Below are 14,761 nucleotides of genomic sequence, written 5' to 3' on the forward strand. Positions count from 1 at the left end.
ATGATGTGGCTCCACCCACTGCACTTCAGCTCCAACGGGGATTAATAACTCCAGGGATTTCCCTCTCCGACTCTCAATATGAAAACCCCCTTTCACAGTTACTCATCTCGGCCAAATAAAAAACCAAAACAAAAAAAAAAAGCTTCACATTTGACAACCTTACAGACTAACAGTTGTTGAAACGCATGTCTTTTAATGTGCCATTATCATAAATAGGTTATTATGAGTTTGGTTGTCTGCTGAAGATGACGAAAGAAGAGCGGGAATGGTACAGTTAAAGATGTCCTCCTCCAGGACTCTCACCATCAGCTCAACTGCTTCAAGAACATTGACGTTAGCACTTGGCCTGAGGCTAAATCACTGGTGACGGCCACAACTGTCAACATGCATTTTTAACTCGCACACAGAAAGGAAAAAACGCAAAATGATTGTGTCTGCATAACCCTAACCCTAATTAAAAATGCAGTAACTCGCTCTTCCCTGAAATGTCTTTCCGTTTCCACTCTGGTGGAGGACAATAGCCAAACACACTTTAACCACCTGTCTGCTGCACATAAAGTGATGGCAAGGAAGAGCACGTTTCACCCAAAAACCTTTACCTCATCCGCAAGCTAAGCTCAATGCGTCCACGTTGACTTTGTGCTCTTTGAAAGAGTGTCAGCATTTTCATGGAACGGAAGTCAAGTCAATTTATTTATAAAGCATATTTAAAAACACTAGTGTTTACCAAAGAGCTGTTCCAATAAGTAGATTAAAGAAAAGAAACTTAATAACTTAACAACACATAATTTAAAGACTGAACTGTACACATTAAAGTACCAACATACAAAGTGATCAAATGGCAAAGAAAACAAACAAGTAGTGCTGCGCAATATATCGTTTCACCATTCATATCGCAATGCACACATCTGCAATAGTCACATCACCACATGTACAGTGTCCAGTCATGATTATACACTCAAAAAATGACTTTTGTAGCTTGTCATTTTACTTATTTAAAATGAGTTGAAATGACACAATTATTTTGTTTTTATGAGACAACTTGATGTTTTTATGTTCAATCCACTTAAATTTGTAAAAACGATGTGTTGGGACAACATCAAGTAATTGTGTGGAACCCAGTATTTTTTACAGTGTAGTTGATTGATTAAGAAATTGATTAGGTTTAATTAACACTTATAACAGATTGATGTGGATTGAGCATAACACAATTAAGTTGTCCCAAAAAAGTTGGGTTGTTTCAGCTCATTTTAAATATGTAGTTTGAAGTACAATTGTTTGTTGTTGCAAAGCTTATCCATAATGTAGTGAAAGTTTACGTAAATTGCATGTTTTTTAAACTTATTATTAACTTATTATTAAGTACGTTAAGAGATTATGAAAGCACATGAAATTCTAATATTTGTAGCTTTAGATTACAAAAAGTATTTATATAAAAATGTTTTATACAATGAACACTACACATTTATGTTTTGCATTGAAAAATTCAAGGTGTCTGAATTCTATACAACTTCCCAGACAATCAGAAAGGAACTGTTTATGCGTATGAAGAACATGTATGCGTATGTGTATATGTGTGTGTATCTATTGTGTATATATCTATATATTATGTTTTCTGTGTTATTATGCTTTGCTTCTATTATAGGTGTGAATTTTCAACATTTTGTAAGGGGTATACAGATGAAAAATAGCCATTCTTGGCTAGTTTTAGCACATTTTACAGTAATGTTTATTAATGTGTGTGTGTGTGTGTGTGTGTGTGTGTGTGTGTGTGTGTATATTTATAAATAATTTCTTTAACTGTTATGATAAGTTACTTTGTTAGATTAGCTCCAGATTTTAGCTCCAGGTATTGACTAAACTAATGTATTTATAAAATTGCATTATTTAAATATAATATTGTGTTGCACCCTATAAAAAAATATAATCTAAAAGATAGATTTGTGAGGGGTGTCATATATGTTGAGCACTGTATTTAAAAATATATTTCATAACTGATTCAAAAACCTCAGAACAGTTCTCCTTATTCTTCACAGCAGCAATCTCTCTCCACTTGTTTTGCAATATTAAAAGATGTTTACAAGAATTATGTTATAGTGATTCAAAATTGCTAAAAACAAGTCCTTCAGAAAGGTATACAATAACCTCTACAAACCTAAGTGTGAAGTACATGATGCTTTCAGAAAACTACTCCGCCAGTGCTTCAGTTTGAGGTCTAATTTAAAAGAACTGAAGGCTGGCATCCACTACACCCACAACAAAGGACTCCAATCAAAAATAAAAGGAAAAACTGGAAACAAATATGCAAACAGCCTTGGTGAATAAAATGGCTTAAATGACTTCGAGCTGGTTTTCCAAGCATCTATTAAGGTTAGTAGAAAACCACATATGATCATGAACAGAACTATTGCTTCTGGATAAACAGGAAAGCTTGTGGGCATTTAAAAATGTTAATAAAACAAATCTCATTGTTGCTCTTCACAGAGCACAAAAGAAGCCGAGGAACAGAAATCTAGCGCACTGTTTTCCTGCTGTCATCGATATGTTATAATAATTTCCAACGACACACCTGAGACATCCAGCAGACTGCTTCCAGAACAGATGTGGAAGTTTACAACATCTCTTCTTTGTTTCAAACACAGCTGTCCTCCACAAGACACTTATTTATTCCTCACAGCCAGAATAAACTCAGCTTTCTCAAATATATTGAAAGAATAACCATAATCTAAATATGCCCTAGTTTAATTTCCATTCTTTGAACTCACATCAAAGTTGTTGTTTTTCTCCCCCCTCCTAAAATCCAAATCAATCACCAAAAAACACCAACAAATCCGCTGTTGGGGGGAGATTTGCTGAAACGCTGGAAAAGATGCACACGCCGTGCCAAGTAACCTGCCTTCAAAGGGCTTTGATCGCTATGGCAACAGCATGATCTTCCATAACCAAGCCACATGAGGTGACCCGAGATACATACAAGAGATGTCCAAAAACCCTCCCAGAATTCTCCCTGCCATGGCAGCACCAGCCTGCCAAAGGAAGCCGCTGCTCTGACGGCATCGCATGCGCAACGTGGCCCAATGGTTCACAGAGCAAGCAGCAGGTTAGCTAAAAATAAACATCCTCCTGCCAGAGAAAGGGGGTCCTTCAAGAAAACACATTGAGGATTACTTTCAAAACTTAAGGATTAAAAGATTTATGCATAATTATGGAAGTATTTGGAACTAATTATGATTAGTTCACATGCAGTTGAAGGCAAAATAAATAGCCCTGCTGTGAAATTTATATATATTTTTTAATATTTTTTCAAGTGCAAGTAAATTGTCACAGTATTTCCTATTATATTTGTTCTTCAGGAGAAAGACTTGTTTCTTTTATTTCAGCTAGAATGAAGAGAATGGGTAAAAAAAAGTCCCTTTTTTATATTTTTTCTCTGATTGGTTACAGAACAAACCACTGTTGTTCAATGACTAACTTAAACTTATATTAATTCATTTTCCTTCGGCTTAGTTTCTATTTCAGAGTTTTTTGAAGCAAAATGAACCACCAACTACTCCAGCATATGATTTGTGTAGCGGATGCACTTTCAGTTCTGGCACCAATGATGAAAATTGTTATTGTTATAAAATCTTTTCAGCGCTCTGTCATCATCAATCATCATCAAATGTGATCAAGAATGAGTTTTACAAGTCTAAAATGTTTTAAAACAGTGCATGTTTGTAATAAATTACAGCAATTTTACCACCTTTAACAACACAGCCACATGTCAGAACAATTATAAAAGAAGACCCTTCAATCCTGGTTTGTGGACGTTAAATTGGGTTTATTTTGTACATTAACATAACGGATATCCATACATCCATGGAAATTAATATGTATCCTGTCACATTTACCGTGCAAAGTTAAACGTGCACACTGTGTCTGTATGTTTGTGATTGAACTTTGTAACGACATTGAATGACATTGCAGAAAGGCTTGAATTAACTCCACAACAAATACATCAAATAATCATTGGGAAAGTTCTTACTGTAGTATTTTTCACAAGCTTTATTTGAGATCTGCTTCCTTCATGTCTTTACAGACACATTCTGAAGGCACAAAAGACGTATCTTAAGTCTTGAAAACGGGGTAAATTCCTTCTCTTTGTGGCCCTTATTTCGTAATGTGCATTGTAGATGGTTGCCATGACAACTTAAAGGGATAGCTCACCCTAAACTGACTTTTCTGTCACTTACTCGTCCCTTGCTTGTAAAAAAACATGTTTGTCTCCGTTTCTTATGTTGAACACAAAAGAAGATATTTTTAAGAATCCCGGAAAGATGTATCCATTGCCTTTTAACAGTATTTTTTTTTTGCTAAAAAAAGTCATATTACATAAATGTATTCAGAAAGATTTTTTTCACCGAAAACAGAAACAGTATTTTGTGATGATGCAATCACGGAAACACTTCGCTGCACTTGATCCGCGATATATCATTACTAAGTGGAATAAAACAGCCCACAGATGATACTGATCCAGACTGTGATGGATGCGAGAAGACTTTCCCATCGCACGCACAATGAGAGCTGAAGCAGTGCGAGCGCAGCGCTTAGGTAGTGCAGAAGCAGTGAGAAGGTGTTTGTCTTACACACAGGCTACATCAGCGACACGAACCGGATCGCTGTTTTTTGCACAAAAAATATATATCTCTGTCTATTTTGGTTACCTATCTATCTTTAAATATGAATACACTTTCCATGTTTACTTTTCATCTGCACCAAGGCCCCCGGCAACTTCATCCCATGCTATTTCCTTAACCTGCACTCTTTATTTTACAAATTATATAAATGAAGAACTGTATGCTTCTCAAGCTCTTGTTGGCGGTTCATTCCGCTGTGGCGACCCCTGATTGATAAAGGGACTAAGCTGAAAAGCAAATGAATGAATGAATGTAATTATTTGAAAACATAGACATACTTAAGAAAATTGAGTCATACTTCTATGGTTATCTTGGTAACACATTTCTGAGACATTAATATTGTAATGTAACTAATTACAAAAAAAAAATGTCAGTAATATACAATATATTACGTTTTGGAAGTAACTTGCTCAACTGTGTTCGTAAAATTGCTAATATTTGTTTTTTTAGATTTAGATATTAGCCTCTTTCACACATGCAGACCTTTCCGGAAAATTACCAGCAATTTTCCGAAAAGGTGTGCATGTGTGAACAGGCCGATAATTTTCCAGATATTTACCAGGATTACAGTGTGAAAGGGGCTATTAACGGGGATTTGGAACAAAATTGTCTATGCACAATTTAGCTAACATGTTGCATTGGAATTTGTGAATTTGTTTAAATTCTTAAATAGGATAATATGTTAAATAATTTATTTTGAAAGTTTTTTTTATTAAAATAAAAACAACTAATTGGAGATTTATATCCTCTGTCCCTTTTAAGAAATAGTTACTCTTTACTCATGAGTACAATTTTAATGAGTTCATTTTTACTTTTACTTAAGTAAATTTATAGACATGTAACTATACTTTTACTTAAGCAATTTTTTTTGGAAGTAACAATACTTTACTTGAGTAGAATATATTTATTACTCTTTCCACCTTTGCTTACAGCAGTAGCCCCTATTTCACTGTGATTGAGAGAATGAGAGTAAACTCCATTTCTCTCTCTCTCTCTCTCTCACTGTGGCCCATTTGACCTGCTGGCGTGACATTTCCTCTCTTTCTCCACTGTTACAGCGATACTTCTGGATACAGACACAAGTGCATGCCTGCAGAGTTTTCTCTACTGTGTCTATCATGGATCAGCTGTGATCGCCGCTGCCGTATATCAGTGTCACTAATCTGTGAAGAGAGCCAGCACATAAGAGCCAATCGCAACCCTTTCTGTTGAGTGTGTGACCAATCAAAGGGGTGTAAGAACTTGGTAGACAAGGCTCAGAAAGCGAGCGAGATATTTATACTTTTTTATTTGCTATAAATGTTTGTGTTGTTTAAAGGTACAGTTTATATATCTGACTGTATTAAAAGACAAAATATTACAAATAGTATATAAATATAAATATGCTTATACATTTTAATACAAGAATTGCTGCTGTGAAGAAAATATAAAACTGTGTATGGAAAGCATTGTCAGTGCACTGTGAATCACCGAGATATTGATTGAACTGAATCGATGGCATGATAATCGTAACCGAACCGTGAGACCAGTGTAGGCTCACACCTCTACTAATTAACCTAGTTAAGCATTTAAGTTGCACTCTAAGCTTAATAATTGTATCTTGCTAAAAAAAAAGAAGTAGTACTGTCATCATAGGGATGACCAAAGAAATTAGTTTTTAAAGCTATTATGTTTAAAATCTGTCCGTTAAACAGCACTAGGGAATTTTTTTTATAAAGTTTTACAAATTTAACCGAAGGGCTATTCATTTTGACTTCAACTGCACATGATTTTGTACTTGCATCTATGCAAACATGTCTGACGATGATGTTGTACAACTGTGCCACAAATCAAACAAGCTTAGTTTTAAAACTAAATGTTTTCTAAAAGTGCAAGGGTGGATAAAAATAAATAATAATAATAATTAAAGAGAGATATGCATGTATAGAAACATCAGAAACAGAAGCTGACTGAGGGAGTCTCAGGAGACAATGGTTTCCGGAGCTCAGAAACATAACAGGTTCGTTTCTCTAGCAGAAACTACTGAAAGGCAGTTTGGTGGTTATAGATGCGCAGCGTGTTTGAAATAATAATCCATTCTGAAACAAACGCATGCTTAAACGGGAGAGACTCCGTCATTGTTTTAAACAAAACTCACAAATCCGCCAAGAAGCCTTTGAAGATAAGCTGTGCTCAAGTGAGGTTTTGTCACCTTTAATATCTTCATTATACAGCAGGGCAGTTTTATTTTCCTAGCCAGAATTTATCTTAATATTTGAGTCTTTTCAGAGTTCAGAGACTTTTTACGGAGAGGATATAAAACTGTGTGAACACTAATCATACCGATTCTTCCCCTCTCATTAATTATTAATCAGCAGATAAAGCATTTTACTAATCCACAGACAATAAGGACAGTGATGCCTGGGGTTTACTCTCAGCTTCAGGTACAAGTTCAAAAGCTTATAGCCAAGCCAAAATCCAGACAGCTTGGCTGGCAAAGCACGGAAAATTATCATTGAAAAACTACAAGAGAAATAAATAAATAAAACAATAATTTTTTTCTTTAAATTTTTACTCAACAACTAAACATTATTCAATTGAATTAACATTTACACTAAAAATTAAAATACATCTATTATAATTCAAACTGTCAAATTTTGAGGTCGTTGTACTTTAAAATATTTTTTTAAGGTTGTTACTTAAATTAAATCAGAAATCCAGTGATACTTTAAAATATTATTACAGTTTAAAATAACGGTTTTCTTTTTTAATGCCATTTATTCCTTTGATGACAAAGCTGAATTATCAGCAGACTTACCTAATACTTAAGAAATCAATCTGATGTAGTGGTGCCAGTGTTCATTTAGTATTATTAAACAACATTTATTTATACAAACAATTTAGTTTTATCCAGTTTGATGTTTAAAATGGTTATTATAGAAAGCAAATGTGCTGCTTAATAGTTTTGTAATTTTTTTTCTTATTTCTTTTATAAATGTAAACAAAGCAAAAAAAATTGAAATAGATTTTTGTTGCAAATTAATTAATCGGTTTAATAGAAACAGATCACCCAAAACTGAAAATTCTGTTAGGATTTACTCACCCTTAACTTTTTATTAATCTGTTTGACTTTCTTTTCTCCTGTTGAACACAAAAGAACATATTTTGAAGAATGCTGAAAACCAAGATCTACTGAGGTGTTGTTTTTCCTACACTCAAAAAATTAACTGTTATTTATTCAAATTACTCATTTTAAATGAAGAAACTCCTGAGGACACGTCAGGTAAATCTTCAAAGGGAACAGTGTACTTTATCACCTTATTCCCATCACCCTGGCTACGTTGTTTCTGTGTCTCAACAATAAAATGAAAACATGATATAAGGACCTGCCTATTTTCATTTTGATATTAACAACTTAAGACACCAAAAATGTTGAGGCGTTGTGTAGCTGCATGTTTATATGACCGACATCTTCACTGTAGGCATATTTATAACAAAACGAAGCCTCTTTTCATTTAATTGAAAAATATGAAACATACCCTCTCTTTTGCTGAATATCAGTTTTAATAATCAATAAAAGTCTTTATAAAAAGTATAATGTACAATAAGTTTCTACATTATAGGAAATATATCAGTCAAACATGCAGAATCAGTGTACATGGTTACATAAATTAATATATTAACTGATCTTTGCCTTCAGCCAAAACACGTTACCTGAGAACAAGTAACAGATTCAAAAGACCAACGTCGGGGAATATTTCATTAGATATACACAACAAGATGAATTAAATATCATGTTTAAAAAATATAGTGAGATATAGTTAGATCCAGCAATAGATTCTTGATAAACCGTCCAACGTGCACAGCTCTCACCTGGCGTTCTGTGCTCAAAGCACCCACTGATTGTCAGGAGCTCAGACGTGTGCATATGCTGCAGTGCATTCCAGAGTGTTTGTGGTCATGTGATATGCATTTTGATTTCGGTGTAGTGTGGATGGAGAGCTTTTCAGAAACGCTAGGTGAAACACCAGCCGCGGATCATTTTCATTCTAAAACTCCGTTTTAAAACTAAAACGTATTTGTGTAAATGAGGGCTTAATTCCTTCATATTGGTGCTGGAACCCAGCATTTTTTAAAGTGTACTATGGATGTCAGTGATTGCTTGTTTTCAGCTTTATAAAAAATATCTTCTTTTGTGTTTAACAGAAGAAAGAAACTCATAAAGGTTTCAAAAACCTAACATTTTGATAAAAGTATAATTTAAATGTTTAAAAAACAAAACGTTTGAATGTTAATGCATTTATTTGTTACCGTGAACTGATTTGACCTGCGATTAACTGAACTGTTGCCTCACACATGAAGAGGCTCTGGGTGGGGTCTAACAGAGGAAGAGTTGTGTTTGCAGAAATATCCTTTGATGGCATTATTCCACTATTGTTTTAAACGCTTCTTGGTGGGTCTGTTTCAACTGCTTTTTTTTCTGGAAAAAAGCGAAGGACATTTATCTTTGCACAATACCACACGCCTGTATAACACAGCCGCTACGGCATGAGAAATAACAGTGTTAGAGACAACAAAGAAGAATTTTGTTATCAGACAGGTGATACATGCTTTGCAGAGTTGTGGATAAAACATGGGGCATATCACAGCATTCCCACACTCTTTGCAAAAGTCTGAGAGATTAGCCAGAAGCATCACCAAACCTTCACATTTTCACCTTTGAAACCTCTTACCGCACATGCCAGTTGCTGCTCTTGATGATTAAAAAGTGAATTAATTTTAATCAACACCGTATATCATATGATGCTGCATTACATATATAATGACTTCATTTTCAATGTGGTTGTGACTATAAAATATAGTTTCTATTGAGGCCATTCATTTAAGGGCCGGGACACTCCAAACCAATGGTGGTGCAAATGGGCTTCATTGGTCAGGTTAGTTGGTTCAGTGTGTTCCACTAGTTGCCTCTAATCGGGTTAATATCTGAGTGCATTCGCCCAATTCAATCTGTGTCATCATTGTCAGTAGTGAGCGCTCTGATTGGTTATTCAGCAATGAATTAGAGTGAGACAGTGACATAGTGAAGTGATGAGGCAAGTAAACAATTCAGGGCAAGAAGGTCCACAAAGAGGCTGGCTGAAATTTTGCTACATTTCTCAAATTTTTGCAAACAATATGGTTCATCAGACATATTTAAACAAGTGAATCCCTTCATAGTGGGTGACGGTGGATTACTGAGATAATGGTACTGAATTCTGCTCATTCTGGTCATCTGTCTTGCTTGATGTTTTCACGTTAGGGCTGCACAATATGTTGATTCATCGTCAATATTGCATTGTGTGAATCTGCAATAGTTACATCACAAGACTTGCAACGTCCAGTTGGGATTAAAATTATTCATAAAACACAGTTCATAACACATGGCTTGTGGAGTCATATTTAATTTTGAATCTAATAGTGTGAAAGATGGGCGATACAGTGGCGCAGTAGGTAGTGCTTTTGCCTCACAGCAAGTGGTTCGCTGGTCTGAGCCTTGGCTGGGTCAGTTGGCATTTCCGTGTGGACTTTGCATGTTCACTCCACGTTCACATGGGTTTCCTCCGGGTGCTCCGGTTTCCCCCACAAGTCCAAAGACATGCGCTATAGGTGAAGTGAATAAGCTAAATTGTCCATAGTGTATGTGTGTGAATGAGAGTGTATGGGTGTTTCCCAGTGATCGGCTGCAGCTGGACGGGCATCCGCTGCGTAAAACATATGGTGGATAAGATGGTCGAAAAGAAATAATTTAATGAATGAATGAATGAATAAATGAATGAATGGTGTGAAAGATTTTCATTTTTAATGTGTTTTTAAGGACCCAAGAAATATTAGTTTGCTGCTTTTACAAAAATTGTGCTTATTTATACAATGAAGACTATACAGTGATATTTTGAGTCGATTATTTAATTTCTGTACCTCAATACTGTTAGACTCCAGACAAAACCATTTATTTATTTTATTTATTTATTTTTATATTTTTTCTATTGAAAAAGCTATTAAAATCTATTGTTTTTATCCCTGCTTCACTCCATTTTGTATATTTTGTGTAATTTTTAATATTCAATGCAGATGCACACCCCTATAATATCATCCAATTAATGTTAAATCATGAATTAATAGTCATCTTGTGAGATGATGCTCATACCGCATTATAGATTGAGGAATATATATATATATATATATATATATATATATATATATATATTTATAACACAATACGGCCTGATTGTCTGAGCCTGGTTTCTCTCAAGGTTTATTCTCCTTCACTTTGGTCAGTCGGTGAAGTTTTATTCCTTGCCACTGTCTCCACTGGCTTGCTTGGTTTGGGACTTGTGTAGCTGTGCATCGTTGGATTTGCTCTTCAGTGTTTAAACTTTCAATAGTGCAAATAAACCACACTGAACTGAACTAAACTGAACCTCTGCTCTGAAAACTGGACTGACAGTTCATTTTACTAGAACTTCTATGCAAAGTCGCTTTGACACAATGTTAATTGTAAAAGCGCTACAGAAATAAACATGAATTGAATTGAACAATGTCAGTTTTTTTCCAATATTGTTCAGCCCTAGTTCACATGCAGCTTTTTGGTCCATACGAAATCCGAAGCGAAGTGACAACACAGCTAGGTTTGGTTGGTGTTACTTGTTTGGTGTCAGCTTGATGTGTCCCGGCTCTTAATCACAATCACAGTTTGGGAGTCTGAAAACGCAAACTTTTGAAATTAGAAATTAAAAAAATGGAGAGTAGAGATTGGTGATAAAAGTCATATTCAAAGGGTTTTATGGGACACAAAATGAGCTTTGTTTGATTACATGAACCTCTGAGGTCACATGGAATGTTTTGACAGTGTTTTTGGTTTCTTAATTGTCTTAGGAACATTGCTATCTATGGAGAACGAAAGAGCTCTCAGATTTCATTTCCATTTGTGATCTGAAGATGAACAAAGGTCTCAGGGGATTGAAACGACAGGAGGATGAGTAATTAATAATAGAATTTTCATTTTTGGATGAACTAACCGTTTAATTTATAAGCACCTCACTGTAAAATAAATATGTAATAAATAATTTACTCTACAGATGTTGCACTTGACTGGGAATAGTCTTTTAAATAATTTAATCCAAAACTGAACTCCCGCAGGTCTCGTTTGGGAATCAGATATTTCACCTGATCTAGGTCACCTGATAATCAGGAATGCCAAGCTATTGAATTATCTAGCACAGATGGATCCAGCAAAATGGCTTCTCTCTACTATCTTGATGGCCACAAAAACACAAACCTCTGACAGTGCTTGAAAAAACGCCCTGCAGCGTTTCCAAACCATCTCTGAAACACTGCTGTTTTGAGCAAGTTGTGTCATAAGCAACAAGCAAACAAGAGACGTTTTTATCACATTTTGCATCACAGCACATCAAAGCCAAAGAGTTTAATTACAAGATCACATGTGTGTATACTTGTCATTTATTTGAATCTGGCTGAGCCCATAAGATCAGGCTATTTCACATTCAGAAAAGGTCTTTTTTTAAGAGTCTGTAAGTCTTGGCTGTGCCTCTATTCAGTAACCCACTAAACGTGTGTCCTCTAGATAGCAGATGAGTCTAACAAGGGCTCTGCTTTGTTGCTTTACATAAAACAAGCATTGAGAAAGAATAATGCCTGATTGTTTGCTTTTTCCACAGCAAATTAGACAATGGACGATCTTTACAGCAACGTGTAGTCACCTATAACAGGATTAATGTATGATTAGACTATTGAATGCACACGCATCTCATCCAGTAGAATAAAGAGGATTTTTTTATAAATACAAATATACAATTTATAAAAAGTATATATAAAAGTCATGAAGTCAAAATTATTAGCCCCCCTGAATTATTAGCCCTTCTTTTTTTCTCCAATTTCTGTTTAACAGAGAGAAGACTTTTTTCAACACATTTCTAAACATAAGTTTTAATAACTTATTTCTAATAATTGATTTAATCAATCTTTGCCATGATGACAGTAAACAATATTTGACTAGATCTTTTTCAAGACACTTCTATACAGCTTAGTGACATTTAAAGGTTTAACTAGGTTAATTAGGTTAACTTGGCAGGTTAGTGTAATTAGGCAAGTTACTGCATAACGATGGTTTGTTCTGTAGACTATCCAAAAAAATATATAGCTTAAAGGAGCTAATAATTTTGACCTTAAAGGGTGTTTAAATAAAAATCTGTTTTAATTCTAGCCGAAATAAAACAAATAAGACTTTTTCCAGAAACAAATATTATCAGACATACTGTGAAAATGTCCTTGCTCTGTTAAACATCATTTGGGAAATATTTAGAAAAAGAAAAGAAAACAAATCAAAAGGAGGCTAATAATTCTGACTTCAACTGTATATTGATTGAATAGCAAATATTCCCTAAAGATTGAGAGGTATATGCATGAATCCTAAAGGTAATTTCGCTATTTTTAAAGACTTTTTAAAATATTCTCAGAATATGTTAAAACCTCATCGCCACTTCAAGTTGTAATCAGTATAAAACCTTTAACTTAATAAACAGTTGCTAAAAAACAACTGTAGTTAAATAAATCAATGGAGCACAACCATGCAACAAGACTCAGATAAACTCAAAAGAATCAAAGCTTGAAATAATAAATTACTTGGTTGTTTTCAGTTTGGTTGTTTTCTGTTTGAAGTCGTCTTTCTCCAACCAGGAGTACGCAAACTTACATTTTCCCATTTTGCCGTCTCTTTCACTCCTTGATTTTGCTACATGTGGAGAGCAACACATCACCTTCCCGCATTTGTTGCAAATTACCTGACATCACCCGGAAGGAGGAGTTTGGTCAGAAACGCCCCGCCCAAACCAATCGTGTGGTTTAAAGCAAACTGTTGTTAATATTAGGAGGAAAATAAATATGTTTATGCTTAAACACTTTAACAAAGCTTGAACAAAATTTAAGACTTTGTAAAAACATGATTAAGACTTTTTAATACCCTTTATGGGCCTTAATTTTTTCATACTTGATTTATCAACCTTTAATACTTTTTAAGACCCCGCGGACACCCTGGATTGAATAGCACTATTTGTAAAGAATTTATGGTCACATTTTTTTTTAAGGTTCAATTCCTAATATTACCAAACAAGTAACAATGACGTTTGCTTCAATAAACTCCTTAATTAGCTTCTTATTAATTAGATAATGATAAAAAAAATAAAAATAAAATGATTCTTTATTAAACTTCCAATTAAAGTAACATTTTTGTGCCTGAATGCTTATCAAATAAAATTTCTCTCCAACATGGTTAAACTCTGCATCAACATTGAAGCAACAATTCCAACTCAACATTGCACATCTTGCAATGTAATTATTGCAGATGCATGCATTGTGATATTGATGCTGAAACAATATATTGTGTAATATTTGTTCTTCTAGAGAAAGTCTTATTTGTTTCATTTCTGCTCGAATAAAAGCAGTGTTTAATTTTTTAAAAAACATTTTAAGGACAAAATTATTATAAGCTACATAGTCTTTGGATAGTCTACAGAACAAACCATCATTATACAGTAACTTGCCTAATTACCCTAACCTGCCTGATTAACCTAATTAACCTAGTTAAACCTTTAACTGTCACTTTAAGCTGTAGAAGTGTCTTGAAAAATATCTAGTCAAATATTGTTTACTGTGATCATGGCAAAGATAAAATAAATCAGTTATTAAAAAATAGTTATTAATATGATGTTTAGAAATGTGTTGGAAAAATCTTCTCTCGGTTAAACAAATTGGGGTAAAAAAATAAATGAGGGCTAATAATTCAGGGGGGCTAATAATTCTGACTTCAACTGTATATACACACACTTACATACAAACAAGTTAGCAGTTATATATATATGGATCTGGACACTAGTCAGGGAAAAAGTTCTGGAAAAAGAAAAAAAATCCTAACTTTTAGTCATCATTGTGGTCCTCTTCAACTTCAGACATGTTTACAGAAACCATATTTCCAATTCCCAAAGCGGTCAAAACTTTGATGTAGAGTCCAAGAAGACTATAACAAAACTGTATGCAAGAAAATGAAAAAA

General features: G+C 34.3%; 1 protein-coding gene across 8 annotated transcripts in view; it reads right to left on the reverse strand.

Moving 5' to 3' along the window:
- The window catches only part of tcf12 (transcription factor 12), a 192,666-nt gene that overhangs the window by 175,482 nt on the left and 2,423 nt on the right, over positions 1–14,761 (reverse strand). The gene's annotated exons all lie outside the window — the stretch shown is intronic.

This window comes from Danio rerio, chromosome 7, assembly GCF_052040795.2.
Source record: "Danio rerio strain M-AB ecotype USA chromosome 7, GRCz13ab, whole genome shotgun sequence".
In the NCBI taxonomy this organism is placed as follows: Eukaryota; Metazoa; Chordata; class Actinopteri; order Cypriniformes; family Danionidae; genus Danio; species Danio rerio.